Source organism: Dipodomys merriami, unplaced genomic scaffold (assembly GCF_024711535.1).
Source record: "Dipodomys merriami isolate MVZ:Mamm:240054 unplaced genomic scaffold, mDipMer1.0.p SCAF_570, whole genome shotgun sequence".
NCBI lineage: Eukaryota > Metazoa > Chordata > Mammalia > Rodentia > Heteromyidae > Dipodomys > Dipodomys merriami.
Genome location: NW_027206147.1, coordinates 450,861 through 473,156, shown reverse-complemented (window position 1 = coordinate 473,156; position 22,296 = coordinate 450,861). Strand labels below are relative to the sequence as shown.

Here is a 22,296-nt window from a genome sequence, read left to right as displayed (position 1 = left end):
GAATGGAACCCAACCGAAGGAATGGGAGTCCAAAGAAACCATAACCAATCAACTAAGTGATTTGAGAACAAACACTGAACACTAAATTAAGGATGTAAAGAAATTCATACAAGACCTAAAACAGAGCTTCAACAAAGAACTTGAAGCCATCAAAGCTGAAAAATTAGAAGGAAAAGAGATAAAAAACAAAGTAGAGAGTCTTGACAGCAGGTTAGACCATGCAGAAGATCGAATCTCAGGGATTGAAGACAGCCTAGATATTATAGAGAAAGAACATACAACCATCCAAGACAAGTCCAAGAAATATGATAGATATATCAAACACATGGAAGACACCATCAGAAGGCCGAATCTAAGGATAATGGGTGTAGAAGAGCACCTAGAAACAGAAGTTAATTGTCTAGGAAATTTGTGTAACAGGATCCTAGCAGAGAACTTCCCAAACATACAAAAAGATAGGCCTATTCAGATACAAGAAGCTTTTAGAACCCCAAATAGTCCAGACCAGAATAGGACATCCCACTGTCACATTATAATCCACACAGGATCAACTCAGACCAAGGAAAAGATCCTTAAAGCTGTCAAGGAGAAAAGGGTAATCACCTATAAAGGGAAACCAATTAGAATCACCTCAGATTTCTCAGCAGAGACAAAGAAAGAAAGAAGAACCTTGAATGATGTATGCCATGCCTTAAAAACAAACAACTATCAACCAAGAATACTGTACCCAGCTAAACTCTCCTTCATAACTGAAGGCCAAATAAAAACCTTCCATAGCAAAGAAAAATTGAAACAATACATCTCCACCAAACCAGCCCTACAAAAGATTCTTAAAGATGTCCTACACATAGAAAACCAACAAGACCACAACAAAGGCCAAGAAACTGCACCCAAACTGAGAATCCAAGAACCTTAGGAAGAACACACTTTTCACAGCCACCAAGAAGGTGGATAACATGGCAGTAACTCCCAAACACCTCTCAGTCCTATCTCTTAATGTTAACGGACTGAAATCTCCAATTAAGCGACATAGTCTGTCTAGTTGGATTAAAAAACAAGACCCTTCTATCTGCTGCCTGCAGGAGTCACATCTTGCCCGTAAAAACAAACACATTTTCAATGTTAAAGGCTGGAACAAAATCTACCAAGCAATCGGTCCCCATAAACAGGCAGGAGTTGCAATCCTAATATCAGATAAAATAGACTTCAAATTAAAATTCGTGAGAAGAGATAAAGAAGGTTGCTACATACTAATTAAAGGATCTCTCCTTCAGGAGGATATTACAATTCTAAATATCTATTCGCCAAACAATGAAGCACCCAAATTTATCAAAGAAACACTACTTTCCCTCAAATCCCATACAGATCCAAAGACATTAATTGTTGGGGATTTTAACTCACCACTCGCCCCACTACATAGACCTACTCGGCAAATCTCAACAGAGAAACCGCAGATCTAAACAGCTTCATAAATCAAATAGACTTAACAGACATCTACTGAACATTTCACCCAGCAGCATCAGAATACACATTTTTCTCAGCAGCACATGGAACGTTTTCTAAAATAGAACACATTTTAGGCCACAAAACAAACTTGTCTAAATTCAGAAACATTGAAGTTATACCGTGCATTCTCTCTGACCACAAGGGAATAAAATTAGAACTCAACACCAAAAGCCACCAAAGAAAGTCCGGTATCATATGGAGGCTGAACAACACACTGCTGAATCAAGAGTGGGTCATGGAAGAGATTCGAAAGGAAATTCAAATGTTCATGCTATTTAACAAAAATGAACACACAAATTACCAGCTCCTCTGGGACACAGCAAAGGCAGTACTCAGAGGCAAGTTTATAGCTCTGAGCTCCTACATCAACAAATTGGAGAGATCTGAAACTAGCAATTTAATGACACATCTAAACTTCCTTGAAAAAGAGCAGCAAGATAAACCCCAATCCAATAGACGGAAAGAAATAATCAAAATTAAATCAGAATTAAATGAATTAGAATCCAAAAAAACTATAGAAAGAATCAACAAAACATAGAGATGGTTCTTCCAAAAACATAACAAAATTGACAGACTTTTAGCAAATCTTATCAGAAAAAGAAGAGAACACACCCAAATTAATAAACTCAGAGATGAGAATGGAAACATCACCACGTTAAAAACCAAGATTCAGAATATTATAAGGAAATACTTCTCAAACTTTATGCTAATAAATTTAAGAACTTGACAGAAATGGACCTTTTCCTAGCAAATATTGACATGCCAAAATTAAACCAAGATAAGTTAAACCAGCGTAACAAGCCCATATCAAGCATTGAAATAGAAACAGCAATAAGAGACCTCCCAGCTAAGAAAAGTCCAGGACCAGATGGTTTTACAGCGGAATTTTACAAGGCCTTCAAAGCAGAGCTCTCACCAATACTCCTCTAACTCTTCAATGAAATTGAAAGAGAAAGCTCACTACCGAACACATTCTATGAAGCCATCATAATCCTCATCCCCAAACCAGGCAGGGACTCATCAAAGAAAGAGAACTATAGACCCATTTCTTTGATGAACATTGATGCAAAACATCTCAACAAAATTTTGGCCAATCGACTTCAACAATTCATCCAAAAAATCATACACCATGATCAAACAGGATTCATTTCAGGGATGAAAATCTGGCTCAATATACGCAAATCAATTAATATTATTCATCACATCAACAGGAGCAAGAATAAGAACCACATGGTTATCTAAATAGATGCAGAAAAAGCATTCGACAAGATCCAACACCCCTTTATGTTGAAGGTTTTGGAAAAATTAGGAATCCATGGAACATTCCTCAATACAATAAAGGCTGTATATGACAAACCTACAGCCAGCATTATACTCAATGGTGAAAAACTAAAGCCATTTCCTCTTAACTCAGGAACAAGACAAGGATGCCCACTCTCTCCACTTCTCTTCAATCTAGTATTAGAATGCCTAGCTACAGCAATAAGACAAGATGCAGACATAAAGGGGATCCAAATAGGGAAAGAAGAAATAAAACTCTCCCTCTTTGCAGGTGACATGATCTTGTATTTAAAGAATCCCATAGACCCCATTCCCAAATTATTCAAGCTGATTCAAAACTTTGGCAAAGTAGCAGGGTATATTTTTAACCCCCCAAAATCAATGGCTTTTCTGGATGCCAACAATGAGAAAAGTGTGGCTGAAATTAGGAAAGAAAATCCATTTGTAATAGCCCCACAAAAAATAAAATACCTAGGAATTAACTTAACTAAACAAGTGAAGGACCTCTATGATGAAAACTTTAAAATCTTAAAAAAGGAAATCAACACAGAACTTAAAAAATGGCAAAACCTCCCATGCTCCTGGATTGGCAAGATTAACATCGTGAAAATGGCAATACTTCCCAAGGCTATCTACAAATTCAACTCATTACCTATCAAAATTCCAACCTCATACTTCAAGGAAATAGAAGAGGCAATCCAAAAATTCATATGGAACTATAAAAGACCCCGAATAGCAAAAACGCTCCTCAATGGAATGAACACTGCTGGAGGAATATCAACACCAAACTTCAAACTCTACTATAAAGCCATAGTAATCAAAACAGCTTGGTATTGGCATAAGAACAGAACACAGGACCAATGGAATAGAATTGAAAACCCAGAAATGAACCTAGAGACCTATAGCCATCTAATCTTCGAGAAGGGAGCTAAAACAATAGAATGGTAGAAAGACAACCTCTTCAGTAAATGGTGCTAGCAAACTTGGCTAACTACTTTTAGAAAACTAAAGCTAGATCTTTATATATCATCCTGAACCACAATGAACTCCAAATGTATCAAAGACCTTGAACTCAAAGCAGACACTCTGAAAACATTACAGGATGGAATAGGATAAATCCTAGGTCTCCTTGGCTGAGGCCGAAATTTTCTGAATAGAGATCCGGAAACACAACAAATCACAGAAAGGTTGGACAAATGTGATTGCATAACGTTGCAGAGCTTCTGCAGGGCAAATGACATAGCTAGCAAGATCAATAGAAAGCCCACGGATTGGGAGAAGATCTTTACTAGCCATACAACGGACAAGGGTCTCATATCTAAAATATACTTGGAACTCAAAAAATTAAACCCCCCAACAACAAATCCTCAAAGAAACAACTGCTCAATAAATTAGTGGGCAAAAGACGTAAAGAGAAACTTCTCTGAAGAAGAAAGAAGGATGGCCAATAGACACATGAAGAAATGTTCAACATCCCTAGCCATAAAAGAAATTCAAATCAAAACAACATTGAGATACCACCTCACTCCAGTTAGAACGGCCAAATTCAAGAACTCTAACAACAAGAGATGCTGGAGGGGATGTGGACAGAAAGGAACCTTACTTCATTGTTGGTTGGAATGTAAACTCGTTCAACCACTTTGGAAAGCAGTATGGAGGTTCCTCAAAAGACTTCACATAGAACTCCCCTATGACCCAGCAATCCCACTTTTGGGCATTTACCCAAATGTTTACAAACAAGACCACACTAAAGCTACCAGCACAACTATGTTTATTGCAGCATTATTTACCATAGCTAAGATCTGGAACCAACCCAGATGCCCCTCAGTAGATGAATGGATCAAGAAAATGTGGTATATATACACAGTGGAATTCTATGCCTCCATCAGAAAAAATGGCATTGCCCCATTTGTTAGGAAATGGAAAAACTTGGAAAAAATTATATTAAGTGAAGTAAGCCAGGCCCAAAGAAACATAGGTCCCATGGTTTCCCTTATTTGTAATATCTAGTATATGCATGAGTCAAGCGGAAAAGGTCAGATAATGAGATGTCAGGATAATGAACCCTTAGATGTGTATTTTAATGTTTTTTTTTTTCTTTCATGCATGTGTTTCTAACGCATTTATAAGATTACCTCTTTGTTGCTTTGTATGTCCCTCCCCCACAGTATAACCCCTGCTTTCACTATATTTGATGTCAGTATAACTTGTGGAGGAGATGGGGAAAAACCAGTTATTTAAGGATACAGGTGGACCTGTTGCAACAATGAGAAGTACAAGTTGTCATGTCCAAAACTAGCTTTACAACGTCGGTGCGGGTGGGGGTACGGGGGGGGCAAGAAGAAATATTGGGATTGGGGGGTAGGGTGGAGCCTGGGAAGGGACATAAAGGGTAAATAAAGGAGGAGCCTGCAATGCTTAGTATGAAATGTACTCATTATCCTGCCCATGTAATTGTAACTACTCTGTACAGTATGTTCACAAATAAAATTAAAATAAATTAAAAAATAATAACACACTGCCTTCCAGTGTTCGTGAAGAGAACTCTGATATGTTTTGTGAAAGAAATACTTGTTCTAAACTTTGTTCATGCATAATTTATATTGTTATTGGCCAATTATTTAACTTAATGAATAAAAGTAAGATTCCCTGACAAAAAATATAAAACAGTTACGTAGTAATTGTTTGAGAAAAAGTTATAGTCATGAGTTTTAAGAATCTTTCTATTTCCCTACAAAGCAATGATTTAGGTTTACTAATCTAATATTTGTAGTAAGTTTAGAGAACATAATAGGCATAAAAACAATGAACTGTACATCTTGTGTCTTTGATGAGTGATATTTTAAACATTGTCTTTTATTCAAATAAATACTTAGGTTTCTTTTCAAAATAAATGCAATTTTAACTACTTTCAGAACAAGTACTTACCCTGCAATTAAATGTATTAGTATATTCAGATATTTAAAAGCTAAATTTTCTATGTTTGTTATGTATCTCTACATATTCAGAATGACATGATTTTCTATTCGTAAATGTCTAAACTCTGGGATTTTTCCTTCATCAATATAAATTTTCTCATGAGGTTTTTGTGAAAGCTCCAGTAACCAGTGTGGGATGTTTGCTTCATCAATATAAATTATCTCATGAGGTTTTTGTGAAGGCTCCAGTAACCAGTGTGGTCAAAAATATTTCCTGAATTCTAAATTTTAAATCTAATCATTTTTAGCCTTTGATTTTTATCAGTTATTGTCTCTTCAGAGCAACTAAAATAAATACTACTTTTTAAACATTTCACTCACATTGTAAATAATATTCACATGGGTGAAACAGAGACTAATCATTTCAAACTCACCATATTTGATGATCTCAGTGTGAAGAATGTAGGGAGTATAAGAATCTTATACTCAATAATATTTTTGGTAAAATTAAATTAATTTATATATCTAGATTTCTAAATTGGAGGTAAATCACATGGAAATAAGAAAATAAAAAAATGATTTCTTTGGGATCATTTTCTTCTTAATTTTTTTGTGAAAATATCATACAGAGGGGTTACAATTATATGGGCAAAGTAATGAGTACATTTCTTATCAAGCAGTTTCCTTTTCCTTTGTTTCCCCTTCCCATCCTTACCCATCTCCACACCCTCACCAGCCAAAGTTGTAAAGTTCGTCTTCGACATAACGTCTGGTACATCTCATTATTACAATGGGTCTAACGGTATCCCTAAAATTATGAAGCAAAAGTATCTCCAGGAAATATATTTTTCAATAAAATGGTTCAATCCTTAGGTAAAGTGCATTATACTTCAATATAAAGTTTATCTCAAAATAGAAATTCTGCAACTAATCTAATGCATGTTTTCATGCAAAAAATTCTGTGACTTCTAGTCTTATTATGTGATTTTAATTATACTTTTATTGTGAAATGATCCCTCCTTATATTTATTACAAACTTCTGTAATTATACAAATCATGCTTGTACATACTAATTTACATAATTTAATATACAAACAAAATTATCTTTTTTCTTGTCTCCCACAGGGAAGGATGAGTTGCTGAAGTATATTAAATGAAAGCACTCTAACAGAAAGCCTATATGGAATGGAAATTTGCAACGTGAAGATGGGAACATGAGCACTTTCTACTTGGCTGAACAAGAATTCTTGTTTCTATAGTACTTTCTTGCCATTTAATCACACAGGGAAAGCCACAAAATTTGAAGTTCATATGAAGGAATTACATTCCTAAAAGTTGTGGCAACCCTGCTGGAAGCTCAATCTTATCACAAATTCTTTGTGCTTGTTGGCTGATCTATTTCTCTATCACATGTTTCATATTATTAAGCATATTAGTAATTCAACTGGAAGTACATGGCAGGAGACTCCTGAAATCACATCTATTGCAGTGTAATATTTAGAAGAGAGAAAAAAAAGATTATATTGATTTGCAATTCCTCCCTTTGGCCTTCAATATACTAATTAATTGTCAAAACATTCGTGTAAGATGTTAGTTTATTTTCCCTATTTAATTAGAGATTAAGCAAGTGTTTTTTTGCAGTAAAGTGATGACAGTAGTATCACAGCTCTGATATGAGCACCTCTTCCCTAACAAGTAATGCTCTATGGACTGTAAATATGGAAGCCACACTAAATTCTCTCTCTGTCTCTCTCTCTCTCTCTCTCTACTCACACACACACACACACACAAACACACACATACAAACACATAGAGTTGCCACCCAGACACATCAGAGCTCAGTTCCATTCCTTTGTAATTATAGTTGACTGATGTTTGTGCTCCCTTGCTTTTCTTTTCTTCAGGATCTTGCCTGGATTTGTATGTTTCCCTGAGATCAAGTCCCTTGTTCTAAGTATACTGTGTATCTTTGTATGCTTCAGGCCAATTAAGAGTACCTTGAATACAATATCTTCATACTTGACATTCAAGTCAAACTCCGTGAATTCACACTAGTGTTCCAAGATACTAGAATGTATTGGATGTCGAGACAAAAAAACGCCCACTTTGTTGTTTCAGAAGGAATTGAAGTCATGAAATAGAAGAATATCGATCAGGAACTGAGCTAAGAGAATGGGAGTATGTGGGAAGATGTAGAATGCTGTATGTGTGTTAGAGATACAGAATAATAGGCTCATTTATTGAAAACTTGTCATCCTCTATTGAAAGCTCAATTTAAGCATACAGTTTTCCAGTTACTTTGCTTACCTATCACTTCTGATCACAAATTCTCTTATGAGTATGTATAGTATCTTTGAATAAATCACATGATTTGCAGGTACTTAACATCTTAAGGAAAGACAGTCTGCTTCTACATTTTTCATTCTATGTGACAAACCCTTATTTTTTGTTTCCCTGTTTGCTAAATAAATGTATTCCTGGAAACAGGATATTGACAGCAAATCTGAGTGTAATTTTCATTTTGTAAATTTCAAATAGAATGTAAACTTTGTATTGACTAGTAATTTTTTAAAAATGAGTGATATTCATGAACACAATATTTTGATGCCTTTAAGTTAATTGAGAATTGCATGGTAGTTCTTGTGTCTAATTGACTTAACCATTATATTATTCATGTATAAACATTGCATTGCACTTATTTATTTTTATATATAAAATAATTCCCAAGGGTTTACTTTAAAGTGATAATAGGGGAGTTGTCCTCATGTTCCAAACTTTATATTTACTTCAGTAAAAGTACTAGAAACACATGATGTTTACTGAAGCAATTTAAAAGCTGAGAATGCATTTCTAAAGAGACTGGATTTATTGATTAAAGCATAGAATAGAGTAAAAAAGTCAGGTTTCTTGCCTGAGACTGCATGAATTTCATATGAATGTAACTAAAGATGAGACTCACAGATAAATTCATATTTATATTACTGAGATTTACATCACAATATAAACAATACAGGTATTTTAAGGAAGTGGTCATTCAAAGCCCTAGATACATAATGGATGAATAATGGAATTGAAAATAGCAAAGGGAAAACAATTCAACATGCAGCTATTATGATTTTATAATACTAATATGGAAGTAATGGAGCTTTTCCCTTTCTGAAGAACGTTTAGCCAGTAATTTCAATGTAAGTCATCAATTGTAATGAGTCTAAAGTCTTTTCCTCCTAGATATCCAAGAGTACTATAGTCATCCTCTGAAGAGTAAATAAGTAATTATTTTCATTAGCTTTGCTTAATATTAATTTACTTGTAGTAAATAGGTTTAAAAGTCTTCTCTTTCTCTCAATTTAATAACATACATTTCTATTTCTTCTTAAAAGCTTGAAATCACTATTTCAAAGTAGCATACGCAGGAAAACAAAATAACCTGATACAACAATCACAAATCCTAAATTATGTGAAAAAATCCACAATATAAAAAATAAATCTGAGGAAGAGGAAAAACAATGACAGAATAAGAACAGAAAATTATCCTAGCTATCTCTAATAAAGCAGAGATTTAGAGTCACAGCAGGTACTCCACAGCTAGAGGGTCACATGAAATCAGCTATAATTATAGATATGCAGCTATAAATATAGATATAATTATAGACATACAATTCATAAGAAGGTTTTATACTGTATTCACAAAAAAAGAGAAATCTATGAAAAGGTGCCACCCAGGAACATATTGGGCAACACATTCAAAAGCACATGTGCAGTGTGGAAATAAAAGGCAATATGGAAAAAAAAAAAACAGGAACAGAAGTGTACATCATAGAAAGCCACATCCATATACATAGACAATTTGCCATACCACTGGACAGTCCAAATGGTCACTGGAACCACAAATATTAACATCACAACATCTCACCACAACTGATTTCTATTCCTACACTTAATGGACTCGACAAAAATGCAATTCCAGAAAAACACATTACAACTGGAAGCCAAACCAAGACCCTGCAAATTAACTAAGAACATAGAGACTCACGTATTAATATCATAGATCCCCCAAAAGAAAACCTCCAAATGGACCGAAAAAAATCAGAAAAATACAAAAAAAGTAATGTCAAAGTAGTATTATTCATACAGTAAATAACCAGGCATTAGAATAGACAATCAAGGACGTAGAAGATAGTTATCAAAATGTATTACAGATACTGCTGGAAAATGTAATTAATGGGAAGATAGAAAACTTCTACAAGGAAATTTGTAAACAAGATCAGACCAACCAGTCATTAGCAAAATAATTCATGGAGACTTCAAACAGAAAGATAAATAAATTCTGAGAAGACAAGGGAGTCCAAGAAAAAATGGATGCCTAGTTAAAAGATATGACATAAGACACAGTTAAGAAAACAATCCTTACGTCTCCCCCAACCAAAGAAAAAATGTCCAGAAAGTCCATACAAGACCTAAAACAAAGCTTTAATAAAGAGACAGAACCCCTAAAAAATGACCAATTAGAAGACAGGGAAATACAAAAACAAAGTAGAAGTCTCCACAGCAAATAGATGACATAGAAGATAATCTCAGGGTCAAAGACAGAATAGATCTAATAGGAAAGAGGAAATAATCATTTAGAACAAATCTAAGAAATAAGAAATGATCTTGCCAGAACTTCAAAACTCAGTTAGAAGATCAAATTTCGGGGAGATAGGTATCAAGAAGGAGAAGAGCAAGATACTAAATGGATGGGAAGCATATTACAGAATTCTAGCAGAGAACAGGCCAAAAATCCAACGAGATAGGCTCATTCAAAGAAGAGAAGCCTTTAGAAACCAATCAGAATTCTAGAACTGAACAATCCACCACCACATCATAATCCATTAGAGGATTATTAAAGATCAAGGAAAGGATTCTTAAAGATGCCATAGAGAAAAGATTGATTATTCATAAAGAATATACAGTCAGAATAAATACAGATTTCTTAACTGATATGGTAAAAAGGAGAGCCTGGCATTATATATGACAAACATTAAAGGTAAACAACTACCAACCATGAATACGGTCCCAAGCTAAACTCTCCTTTACATTTAAACGATATATAAACATATTTCATGACAAAGAAAACTTGAAACAAAGTATGTCCACCAAATTATCAGAATAGAATATGATCAAATATATCCTACATAGAGAAGATCAAGAAGAAGAGGAACTGGTCATATAAAATGCTCCCTACCAGAGAACAAGGTAAATATGTTAAGAGTAGATGAATCACAGCTCCTAATAACAGGTGTATAACATAGCAGGACTTATCAGATATTTCTGTCTTAACTCTCAATATCAATGGACATAAATTTCCAAATAGAAGACATAGATTAGATAGTTGTATCAAAAACCAAGATGCATCCATTTAGTATCTATGAGAGACACATTATCAAACGCATTCTATGAAGCTAGAATTAGACTCCTCCCCAAAACACATAGGGACTCACCAAAGAAAGAGAACTATGAACCAAACTCTTTGGTAAGCATTAATACAGAACTTCTTAATAAAATTCTCACTAACCAATTTCAGCAACTAACAAAAAAAATCATATGGTATGATCAAATAGGAATCAGCTTGGATACGATTTGAGTCAATATTCTTGTCAATAAACATAATACAAACCATCCGCAAAAGCAGGGACAAGAAACACATGATCATCAATAGGGATGTAGAAATAGCTTTTAACAAGCTCCAATGCCCCTTTATGATCAAAAGGTCTGGGAACCTAGGAATATATGGAACATTCCTCAATATTAAACTGAGTATGTATATGACACAGATAATTAGCATTTACCTAAGGGTGGAAGCATGAAGACATTAACATGAGGAATGAGAAAAGGATGTCCACTCTCTACTACTCTTCAATATGGTAGTGGACTTTCTTGCAAGAGCAATAGACAAGAGAAAAACATAAAGCAGATCCAAATAGGGAAGGAGTAAAACTATCTCATTTTACAATTGAAATGATCCTGTATTTAAAGGACCCTGTGGATTCCTCCCTCTAGTTAGTAAAGGTGATGTTAACCTTCAGCAATGTAGCAAGGTATAAAAACCACAAGAATCAGTAGTTTTTCTGTTACCAACAATGGGAAGATGCACGCTGAAATCCAAAACACAACCTCATATGTACTAGCCTCAAAATCAAATCAAATCTAAACAAAACAATACAACAACAAGAAAACTAGGAATTAATTAATTTATCTAAAATTGTGAAGGCCCTATATGTGAAAACTTTAAAAATATAAAAAGGGAAATTGAAGGAGATTCAAAGAAATAGAAAGTATTTCAATGTTCCTGGTTGGATGAATTAACATTTTGAAAACTGCAATACTTCCTCTAAACAATTGGCAATGCAATACTCATCAAAATCCCAACAATATTCTTCAAAGTAGAAGAGAAGCAATGCAACTATAATATGGAATTACAAAATTACAGATGAAACAGAATGCTTAGAAATGAATACATAGGCCTATAGTCATCCTACCAACACAAACGCTCACACACACACACACACACACACACACACACACACACACACACACACACACACAAAATGGAATTATATTCACCCATCAGAAAGATGACTTTTACCAGTAGTAAGGAAAATGAAAGGTTTGGGAAAATTATATTAAGAGAAAAGAGAAAGGAATGCAGACTCAGAGCAATATAGGTTTCATGGATTCATTCATTTATGATAGCTAGAAGATGCTTACAAATCTATAAGTAAACAAGACAGATTCTACCGTCCCTTAGAATGGCCATTACTAAGAAAATTAACTATAGCAAATTCTGGCATGGATGTAGCCAATTGGGAACTCTATTACACTGTTGGTGGGAAATTAAACATGTTCAACCACTGCGGAAGGCAGTACGGAGTTTCCTGAAAAGAATAAATATAGATCTCCCTTAAGACTCAGTAATTCCCCTCATGGGCAGTAATCCAATAAATAACAAACAAGCTCACATGAAAGCTACCAGCATAACCGTGTTCAGGGCTCAGACCCAGAGTTCAAGGACTTGAAAAATGTTACCACTGCTGGTATTTGTTTCCGTAAATATGAACCATTTTATATAAGATACCAAATCAATCTATTTGCAGTAGCTAGATTAGGACTTAAATGTTAGTGGGTGATAAAATGGCTCCTTTGTTGAATGTTAGGAAGAGATGTAGGTAGTCCATGAAAAGGAGATTTTGTTTTTGTTGTTGTTCGAGGGGCTTGAAGTCTGGACTTGGACACTGTCCCTGAACTCTTCAACTCAAGGTGAGTGCTCTACCACTTGAGTGACAGTGCCACTTCTGGTTTTCTGATGGTTAAATGGAAATAAGAGTCTCCGGGTCTATCCTGCCCAGGCTGGTTTTGAACTGTAGTCCTCAGATCTCAGCTTCCTGAGTAGCTAGGATTACGGCTGTGAGCTACTGGCACCAGGTAAAAATGGGGGATTTTTAGAAATGAAAATCCACCTCTTCACCTGTGTCTAAACCTCAGATATTACTATTAGAACACTTCACCTTCACCTCATTTCATCAGACATTTGTAAATTTTCTCTTTTCCTTCATGTGGGAATACTGCAGTCAATATCAACTCAGCTGGGGGACTGGATCAATTGTATGGTAACTGCTAACACCTAATTTAAGAACTTTCACATCAGAAGAAATGAAACCCTTACTTGGAATAATTGTTTTCTCTTTTTATTACAAATCTGTGCTTGATTATTCCCTAATGTGATATTGGACTTCCTAATAGAGTGATGAAATTTTCTTTATTTTCAACCTTCTCCCACATGTGGTCAAATATTTAAGAATTCAAAGATTTGCACTGAAAATTGATTAAGCTGACTTCTAAGAAAATGTGCATTTCTGGAATTTGGTCTTCTGTCATGTTCTTACATGCACAAGCTTTCTATGATTTATTTGTTCTACAAGGAATTCTACTTTCCAATCTTTGTGTGACCAATTTTAGTCTGATCAGTCTTTCTAATCCTCTCTCTGGAGTCTCATTTGAGTATGCCTCATAAAAAAGATATTAGTTATCAGCTAAATGATTCTCAGCTTCTGTTTTTTGCCTGACTTCTTGTAGGCTGTGATAGCAACCCTGTCTGGCTGTGCTTACTGGAGTGTTTGTGTGTGTGTGTACTTTGGGATCAACAGAAAAAGATATTTGTGCATGTACCACACTTGCTTTATTTGTTTGTAGGTGAACACTGGACTTCGATTTCTATCTTAGCTGTTGATGTGAATAATGTGAATAACAATGAACTACAGATATATTTATAAATTACCCAGAGAGAAATAATCACATGATTGGTGGGTCAGATGATATTTCAAGTATGATTTCTTTAGAAAACTGCATACTACTTTCTACAAGGAGAATACTAACCTGGATTTTGACCAAGAGTGTAGAAAATTTCCTTTTCTTCACACTCTCACCAACATGATTACCTTTTATTCAAAAGGTAATAAAGGGCAAGTTTTTACTATATTCAGTACCCTAGACTGGCTTAAGACTGAAATCCAACCTCCTAAATGCTTGGAATTACAAACTTTTACCACCACACCTGGTTCCTTTGATTTTTTTTGATAAGAGTTATAATAGTTATAAAGTAGTATCATAGTAATTTTGAATTACATTTCTCTAATGACTTCTCACAGCATTAAGCCAGCACAGAAGTTGTATTAAACACAACTGTGTAAACCCACTGGTGATATAGAGGGGTTTATGGAAAACATGTCTATTCAAACTTTTGTCCATTTTTAATCAAGTTTCTTGTTAAACTCATCTTTAATCTCTCTATACAAAAATAATTAATTCAAGGTAGTAAAAAGGAAAAAATTAAGCAACTCCTAACATTTTTCAATTTTCAATAACATGATATTGCTTAAATCATTTTCTGTTTATGCTGGAGACTATATAACAATTTAGTTAGACTTTTTACATATCTATACGTATTTTATTTATTTTACATTGATTGCTCTTTCCAAAGCTTGTGTGTCTAATTTTGGTTTCTTTCAGTCTTAAGAAGTTCAGATTTCAAACTCAAGAATAAATGGAAGTAAGCAAACAAAAAAAAATACAGTTCCTCTCATCTGATAATGCCTCTACAAGAATGAGAAAAGAGTTCATCATTCTAAGGACCCTTAATTCTAAGATAACATTTGCTATAATGCTAATGTTATTACCATTTTAGTGTTGGGAAAAATTGTAATTAAAGGCACTAAGTGCATGGCCCAAGACACACAGTGAGGAAGGAAATGAGTCAAATTTTCCAAAAGTCTTCCAGCAATACACAAAAGGTAGATAAATTCTCTCCATTCTCTGATACTCTCAATTCAATATCCATACTGTCCAAGAAATAATAACATAGCAATTATTGCCCATGGTAATTGTTTTCTGTTACATTTTGTCTTCAACACAGACTGTGTTGGTGACATTGGGTTATCATGCACAGAGCTGAGATTATAAATTATGGTCCAAAGAGAGGCAAATTTCTTCTGTCCCATAGTTCCAGTATCATTTTTAAAAAGTACTAAATCTTTTAAATATCATCACTTACTGTATTTTAATAATTCAAGAATGAAAAATTTCACATATAATCACTGCAAAATGCATTAAGACTAGGAGATGATAAAACAGGCCTCTGTGAAGTAAATTTTCTTCTACTTTTAAAATTATTCTGAAAGCCTGGTACTGATTTGTCACACCTGTAATCCTAACTACTCAGGATACCTACTAAGGAGCCTGAGATCTGTGGATAATATTTGGAAGCCAACAGGACAAAATAAATTCATGAGATTATTTTTCAAAATTTTAACGAAAGAGCAAAGGGCCAGGAATGGAGATGTAGCTCATATAGTAACTCACCAATCTAGAGACAAAGACTTAGCAAGATGTTGAAGCCCTGATTTCAAACTCTGAGCATGCCAACACACAGGAATGCATACACACTCACTTTTTCAAAATATCTTCATATCAGTGTTTTGCATTAATTTCTTTGTTAACGATATTATATGGGTAAAATGGGCTTCATAAACTCTTCCATCTCAAAACATTTTTATACATTTTTGTTGTAAAAATACTGTACAGAGGGGTTATAGTTATATGAGCAAAGTAATAAGTACATTTCCTATCAAGCATTGTTACCTCCTCCTTTGTTTTTCCCCCACTATTCCTTCCCTTACACCTCCACAAGTACACTCCTCATACCCCAAAGCCCCACCAAATGTCCCTAGCCTAAATTGTAAAGTTCGTTTTTCAAAATAATGTCTTGTGCATCTATTGTTTTACAATGGGTCAAACTGTATTCCTATTTAAGCATGTTTTTTCCCTTTCCCTCCCCAAATTAGAGAAGTGTACATTCAAGATGCAGGTGCACCAACATCAAATAAAGTGAAAACAGGGTTATACTGTTGGGGAGGAACGTATAAAAAAGAAAAACAATCACGTCATACATTATAAATATGTGAGAAACAACAGCAATAAAGAAAAAAAAACACTTGTGTCTCTATCTTGGGGGTTATTTAGCTTAACATCAACTTATCTAGTCATATACACATAGGCTTTCAACTTTTCTGCTTATCCCAGACATATACTAGTTATTGCAAATAAGGGATACCATGGGGCCTATGTTTCTTTGGACTTGGCTTACATCAGTTAATATAATTTTTTTCCAAGTCTTTCCATTTCCTAACAAATTGAGCGATGTCATTCTTTCTGATGGAGGCATAGAATTAATATACATATATATGTATATATATATATATATATATAGTATATGTGTGTGCGTGTGTGTACACACAAATACACACAGAACATTTTCCTTTTTTGTTTTTTAGAGCAACTTAGTTTTCCACCTTCATCATTTTTTCAAATGTTTTTATTGTGATTAAGTGGTTAAATAATTTCCCAAATTTCAAAATATTGTGGGATAGTGATGCTTAGTTTAAGTCACAAACACATTCTAACTTCGATGGAGCAAATTGTCTATTATGGTCTACAACATTTATGAATTCTATGAGCTTTGCAATAGAGTTATTTCTTCCATATGTAAACTTTTTTGTTTTGAAATATGTATATTCCTTTTGTATTGCATAGCGTCAGCTGTTCCCTCTTTCCCACTTGTTCCCTCCCTCCCTCCAGTGACATTGAGATGCTTAGTTCATTTTGGTCAATGTCCAGTGCAGCTGTTGGATCCCAATGTTGTATGTTTTTCCCTGATTCCCTCTAGTTCTGTGTCATCCTCCTGGTTTCCCTTCAGTGTGCACATATGATCAGCAGAATGGGGTTATTTAGTAGTGATTCGATTCGACCAGATGAGTGGAAGTTCTTGGTTTCTTAAGTGTTGTTAATTTTGTCATATCACCTTACATTTTGGATTTAACACGGAGACCATGTGCCATTTGTCTCTTTGCTTTTGGCTTACCTCGCTCAACATGATTTCCTGTAGCTTGATTGATTTCCCTACTAATGCCATTATTTTGTCCTTTCTAATGGCTGGAAAATATTCCGTTGTGTATAGTTACCACAGTTTTTTGATCCATTCATCTCTGGTGGGACATATGGGTTGTTTTCATATCCTGGCTATTGTGAACAGTGCTGCAATAAACATGGAAGTGCATTTGTCCTTGAATATTGGTACCTGTTGTTCAGGATAGATGCCTAGAAGTGGTATGAGTGGGCCATAAGGAAGGTCAATATTTATCTTTCTGAGGACTCACCAGACTGCTTTCCAAAGTGGTTGTGTAAGTGTACATTCACACACACACACACACACACACACACACACACACACACACACAGAGTGAGTGAGAGAGAGAGAGAGAGAGAGAGAGAGAGAGAGAGAGAGAGAGAGAGAGAACATTTTCTTGATCCATTCTTCTACTGAGCAGCATCAGGGTTGGTTGCATATCTTAACTATGGAAAATAATGCTACAATAAACATTGTTGTGGTGGTAGTTTTAGTATGGACTGGTTTGTGATCATTTGGGAGAATGCCCAAAAGTGGGATTGCTGTATAATAGGGAGCTCTATGTGGAGGCTTTTGAGGAACCTCCAAACTGCTTTCCAAAGTGGATGAACAAGTTTACACTCCCACCAAGAATGCAGTAGGCTCCCTTCTGGCCATATCCCTTCCAGCATCTTTTGTTGTAAAAATATGGAACGATTCATTAATTTGTGTATCATCCTTGTGCAGGGACCATGCTAATCTTCTCTGTATGTTCCAATTTTAGTGTATGTGCAGCCAAATTGAGCACAAAACATTTTTTATATATAAAGAGTAATTGATTTTCTTAAACTTGACAATTCAACAAAAATAAGTTCAAAAGAATTGTGAAATTTTAGAACCATGTGTTGCTTACATAAGCACACATTTAAGAATAAAGTCAAGATTGACATATCAAAAACAAAATAATCCCAGATATCTGTTGTTCATGAGATTTGTAGGAGGAGGAATTCAATTATTCTACAAAAGGCACTTGTCATAATGATCATTGCAGCAAATGTTAACGTTTGTTAAAAGTTTTAATATTTTAAATATGTTTAATTTTGGGATTTGCTTATATATGGCAAAATTAAGACTGTTTGGCAGGTCATAAAATTTTTTGATAAAGTATATAATACTTCTGGTAGCATGTACTAGTAAGTATGTACATTTCAGATTTTATAGAAACTTTACTAATGAGAAGTTGCAAAGACTGTGTAAAGAAGCAGAGTGAAGAGTTAAGATTTTAAGTACATGGTTTCTGTTAAATCTTCAGGGCTCCTTTACGTTATATGTTAGTGATGAACAAATAATGATATAATCCACATACAAATGATGAGATGAACTATAAATAGTAATCTTAGTGAGTAAATTTAAAGGCTACTGATAGCTTTATCCAGTTTTAAATGTACAGGAATATGAGAAAATAGTAAACTCTACTATGTACACTTCAAATACTGAAAACCCTGGTAATTGTTTTGTTTTTTATTTTAGTAATCATTAATATTTAATTATTGCTTTCTTTATTTATAGCATTTTTCCTTGTTGTAATATAATACAACTTTTATGAGTCATGATTAAGAGGTACTTTGAGAATATTATTGGGATGGCCACACAATTTTTCATAGGTGCATGTGAATTTACAAAGAGCAAAACTAAAAACAAACTATTGATTAAAAATTATATCAAGTAGAGTCTGAATCAGGAGTGTTGATAAATGTCCTCACCTAAAATCTTAACCTTAGGCTGGAGCATCTTATTGAAATATTGTTGAGAATTTCAAGACTTCCTTTATGTAGGGCCCTTAGAAGCATGGATAGCATGCATGTGTACAAAGCCAGTGACAACAGGCAAATATGACTGTTTCCCCAAAAGGAATCTATGAAGTCAATAGTTATCTTCCCAAGCAGATGAAAAAATGCGTCCAAAATGATTCATTTGTGGAGTTATTTAAGTTATGGATTCTTTGTTAGACATATTCTTTTCTTTTAAAAATTGTCAAATATTAGCTTTATAGTAAACGTTGTCTAGTATTTCTTGGTTCAAAACAGAAATCTTGATACAATTGATGTCACTTGGCTTTCTTACTTTCTCAGTTCAAAGCCAACCTTGGCAGGAAAGTCTGTCACATTCTTATCTGTAACCAAACACCAAAAACGCCAGAAGTGGAGTTTGGCTCAAGTAGTAGCGTCCTAGCTTTGGCGGAAGTTGGCCAGGGAAGACATTTGTTCAGGGACATGGTCCAGCCTCTGAGTTCAAGCTCCAGAACCAGGACAAACTAAACAAACAAACAAGAAAAAAAAAACGCACATATTTCTTTGGGACCATCCATAAAGCACTGGTTTGAGAACAGGCTCCTTTTGCTGATCATACTCACTGGATCCTGCTTTTTTGGAATACTAATTGTGCTGGAGAATTCAGGACAAGACTAAAGGAATTAATAAGTGACTCCTGCAACAACAGAATCATCTCAATAGTGAAATATCCACGCATAAGACAAATTAAAACCTCCAAGTCTTTGTTTCCTTACAAAAGAAATCTTTTAAAACAATGTTTATTTCCTTTTGTTCTATGCTGGCCTTCAAATGGCACATTGTTTCCTTTTGAAATACTTTCAAGAAGAAGTTTTCAGACAATTTTTATATGAATAAAGAACACACTCGAAAAAAGTCAGGGACAGTTTATTCAAGCTTGGATTCTTTTTTTTTCTAACAATGAATATATATTTTTTACAGTGAAAATACTGAACAGAGTAGTTACAATTACATGTGCAAGATAATGAGTACAGTTTTTATCAAGCATTGTAGCCTACTCCTTGGTTTCTCCTTCCCATCCCTAGACATAAAAGAAATGCAAATCAAAACAACATTGAGATATCACCTCACCCCAGTTAGAATGGGTATAATCAAGAACTCTAATAACAGATGCTGGAGGGGATGTGGAGTCCCACTTTTGGGCATTTACCCAAATGTTTACAAACAAGACCACACTAAAGCTACGAGCACAACTATGTTTATTGCAGCATTATTTACCATAGCTACGATCTGGAATGAGTACATTTTTTATCAAGCAATGTATCCTACTCCTTGGTTTCCCCTTCCCATCCTCCCTTCCCCCCTCCATCCAATCCTCCCTCCGCCCAAAAACAAAGTTGTAAAGTTCGTTTTTGAAATAACGACTTGTACATCTCATTGTTGCAATGGGTCCACCTGTATCCCTATTTAAATGATTTGTTTTTTTTCTGTTCCCCTCCAGAAATTATACTGACATCAAATACAGTGAAATCAGGGGTTATTGTTATCCCATGGGGAAGGGACATAAAAAGCAACAAGGAAATCATCTTATAAATATGTTAGAAAAAGTCACATGAAAGAACAAAAAACATTCGAATACATATCTTAGGGTTCATTTCCCTAACATCAACTTATCTGACCTTTTCTGTTTGACTCAGACATATACTAGTTATTGTAAATAAGGAAAACCATGGGACCTATGTTTCTTTGGGCCTGGCTTACTTCAATTAATATAATTTTTCCAAGTCTTTCCAGTTCCTAACAAATGTGGCAATGTCATTCTTTCTGATGGAGGCATAGGATTCTATTGTGTATATATACCACATTTTCTTGATCCATTCATCTACTGAGGGGCATCTGGTTTGGTTCCATACCTTAGCTATGGTAAATAAGGCTGCAATAAACATAGTCGTGCTGGTACCTCTAATGTGGCCTTGTTTGTGAACATTTGGGTAAATGCCCAAAAGTGGGATTGCTGCATCTTAGGGTAGCCCTATGTGGAGTCTTTTGAGGAATCTTCAAGAACTGACCTCAGGACCACTGGAATAGAATTGAAAACCCAGAAATGAACCTACAAACCTATAGCCATCTAATCTTCGATAAGGGAGCTAAAAAAACTGATGAAAGACACCCTCTTCAGGTAAAATGAATGTTTTCAGGCTTCATAGAACTAGCACAAAGACATGTTTGGACATGAGGTAACACGCCTTTCAGAGACAACTTAGTAAATACAAAATATAAAATTTAAATGACATAAAAACATTATTCATGTATATATGGCCATATAAGATAATGTTAAGAAAAATGAAACCCAAGATAGGGACACAACTTGTTTTATTCTTTATTGAAATTGTTTTTAATGTATCTAAAATGTACTATGTGATTTTTTCGTTTCTCCTCCATGTTCTTCCCGCATGATATAACTCCTGTTTTCACTGGATATGATGTTGGTGCCCTGCATCTTGCAAATACATTTTTCTAGTGTGGGAAGGGGAAGGGAAACAACAAAATGCTGAAACAAAGATTCCGGATGACATATTGTAACATTGATATGAACAAGACACTATGTAGAAAACGAATTTTACAACTTGTGCAGGGGAGGGGGAATTGGGCAGATGGGGAAGGAATGGATAACACAGGAAAAACAAAAGAGGTTGTAACAATAAGAAATGTACTCATTACCTTACTTATGTAACTCTAAGCCCTCTGTACATTATTTTTTACTATAAAAACATAAAAGAAACCATTATCCATGAGTACATTAACTTCAAATTCCATAAGTGCTCTTAACTTAAATTTAACTTGGAGAAGATTCTCAGAAAAGTTTATTTGTGTGTGTGTTGTGAATTATTTCCCAAGTGTACACAAGTTAACAGTAGAAGAAACAATAGGAATAATAAGAGAAAGAAAAGTTCTGTGTTTAAGTATAATGGTTCAATATACTATAGAAGACTCTGCAAATAAGACAACATTGAACCAATAAAGCCAAGGCCATTATGTAGATCTATGGGAGTGACATAGGGAAATAATTAATACTAAGAGGAACATGAACGATGAGGCCACTCTCTTTCAACTTCTATCTCTAAATCATAGTTGCTAATCACGCAAATTTGTAAAATGTACAATTGAAGAATAATTCTGGTTCCAAAGCAAGTTAGATATAAGAGCATGGACTTAACTTGAAAAAAAGTCCATGGTGAGAAAGCAGGAATTATACTAGCAATGAACTGGTGGCCAAGATCTCATTTCTTTTTCTTTCTTTTATCTTTTTTCTTTCTTTTTTTTT

The 22,296-nt window shown here is 34.6% G+C and overlaps 1 non-coding gene across 1 annotated transcript; it reads right to left on the bottom strand.

The window, feature by feature from the left end:
* Nucleotides 1-17,883: 17,883 nt before the first annotated feature.
* On the bottom strand, nucleotides 17,884-17,989 carry LOC138812953 (U6 spliceosomal RNA). Its single transcript, XR_011367665.1, has one exon. It is a non-coding gene; the product is annotated as a U6 spliceosomal RNA (small nuclear RNA).
* Between the last annotated feature and the right edge of the window lie 4,307 nt (nucleotides 17,990-22,296).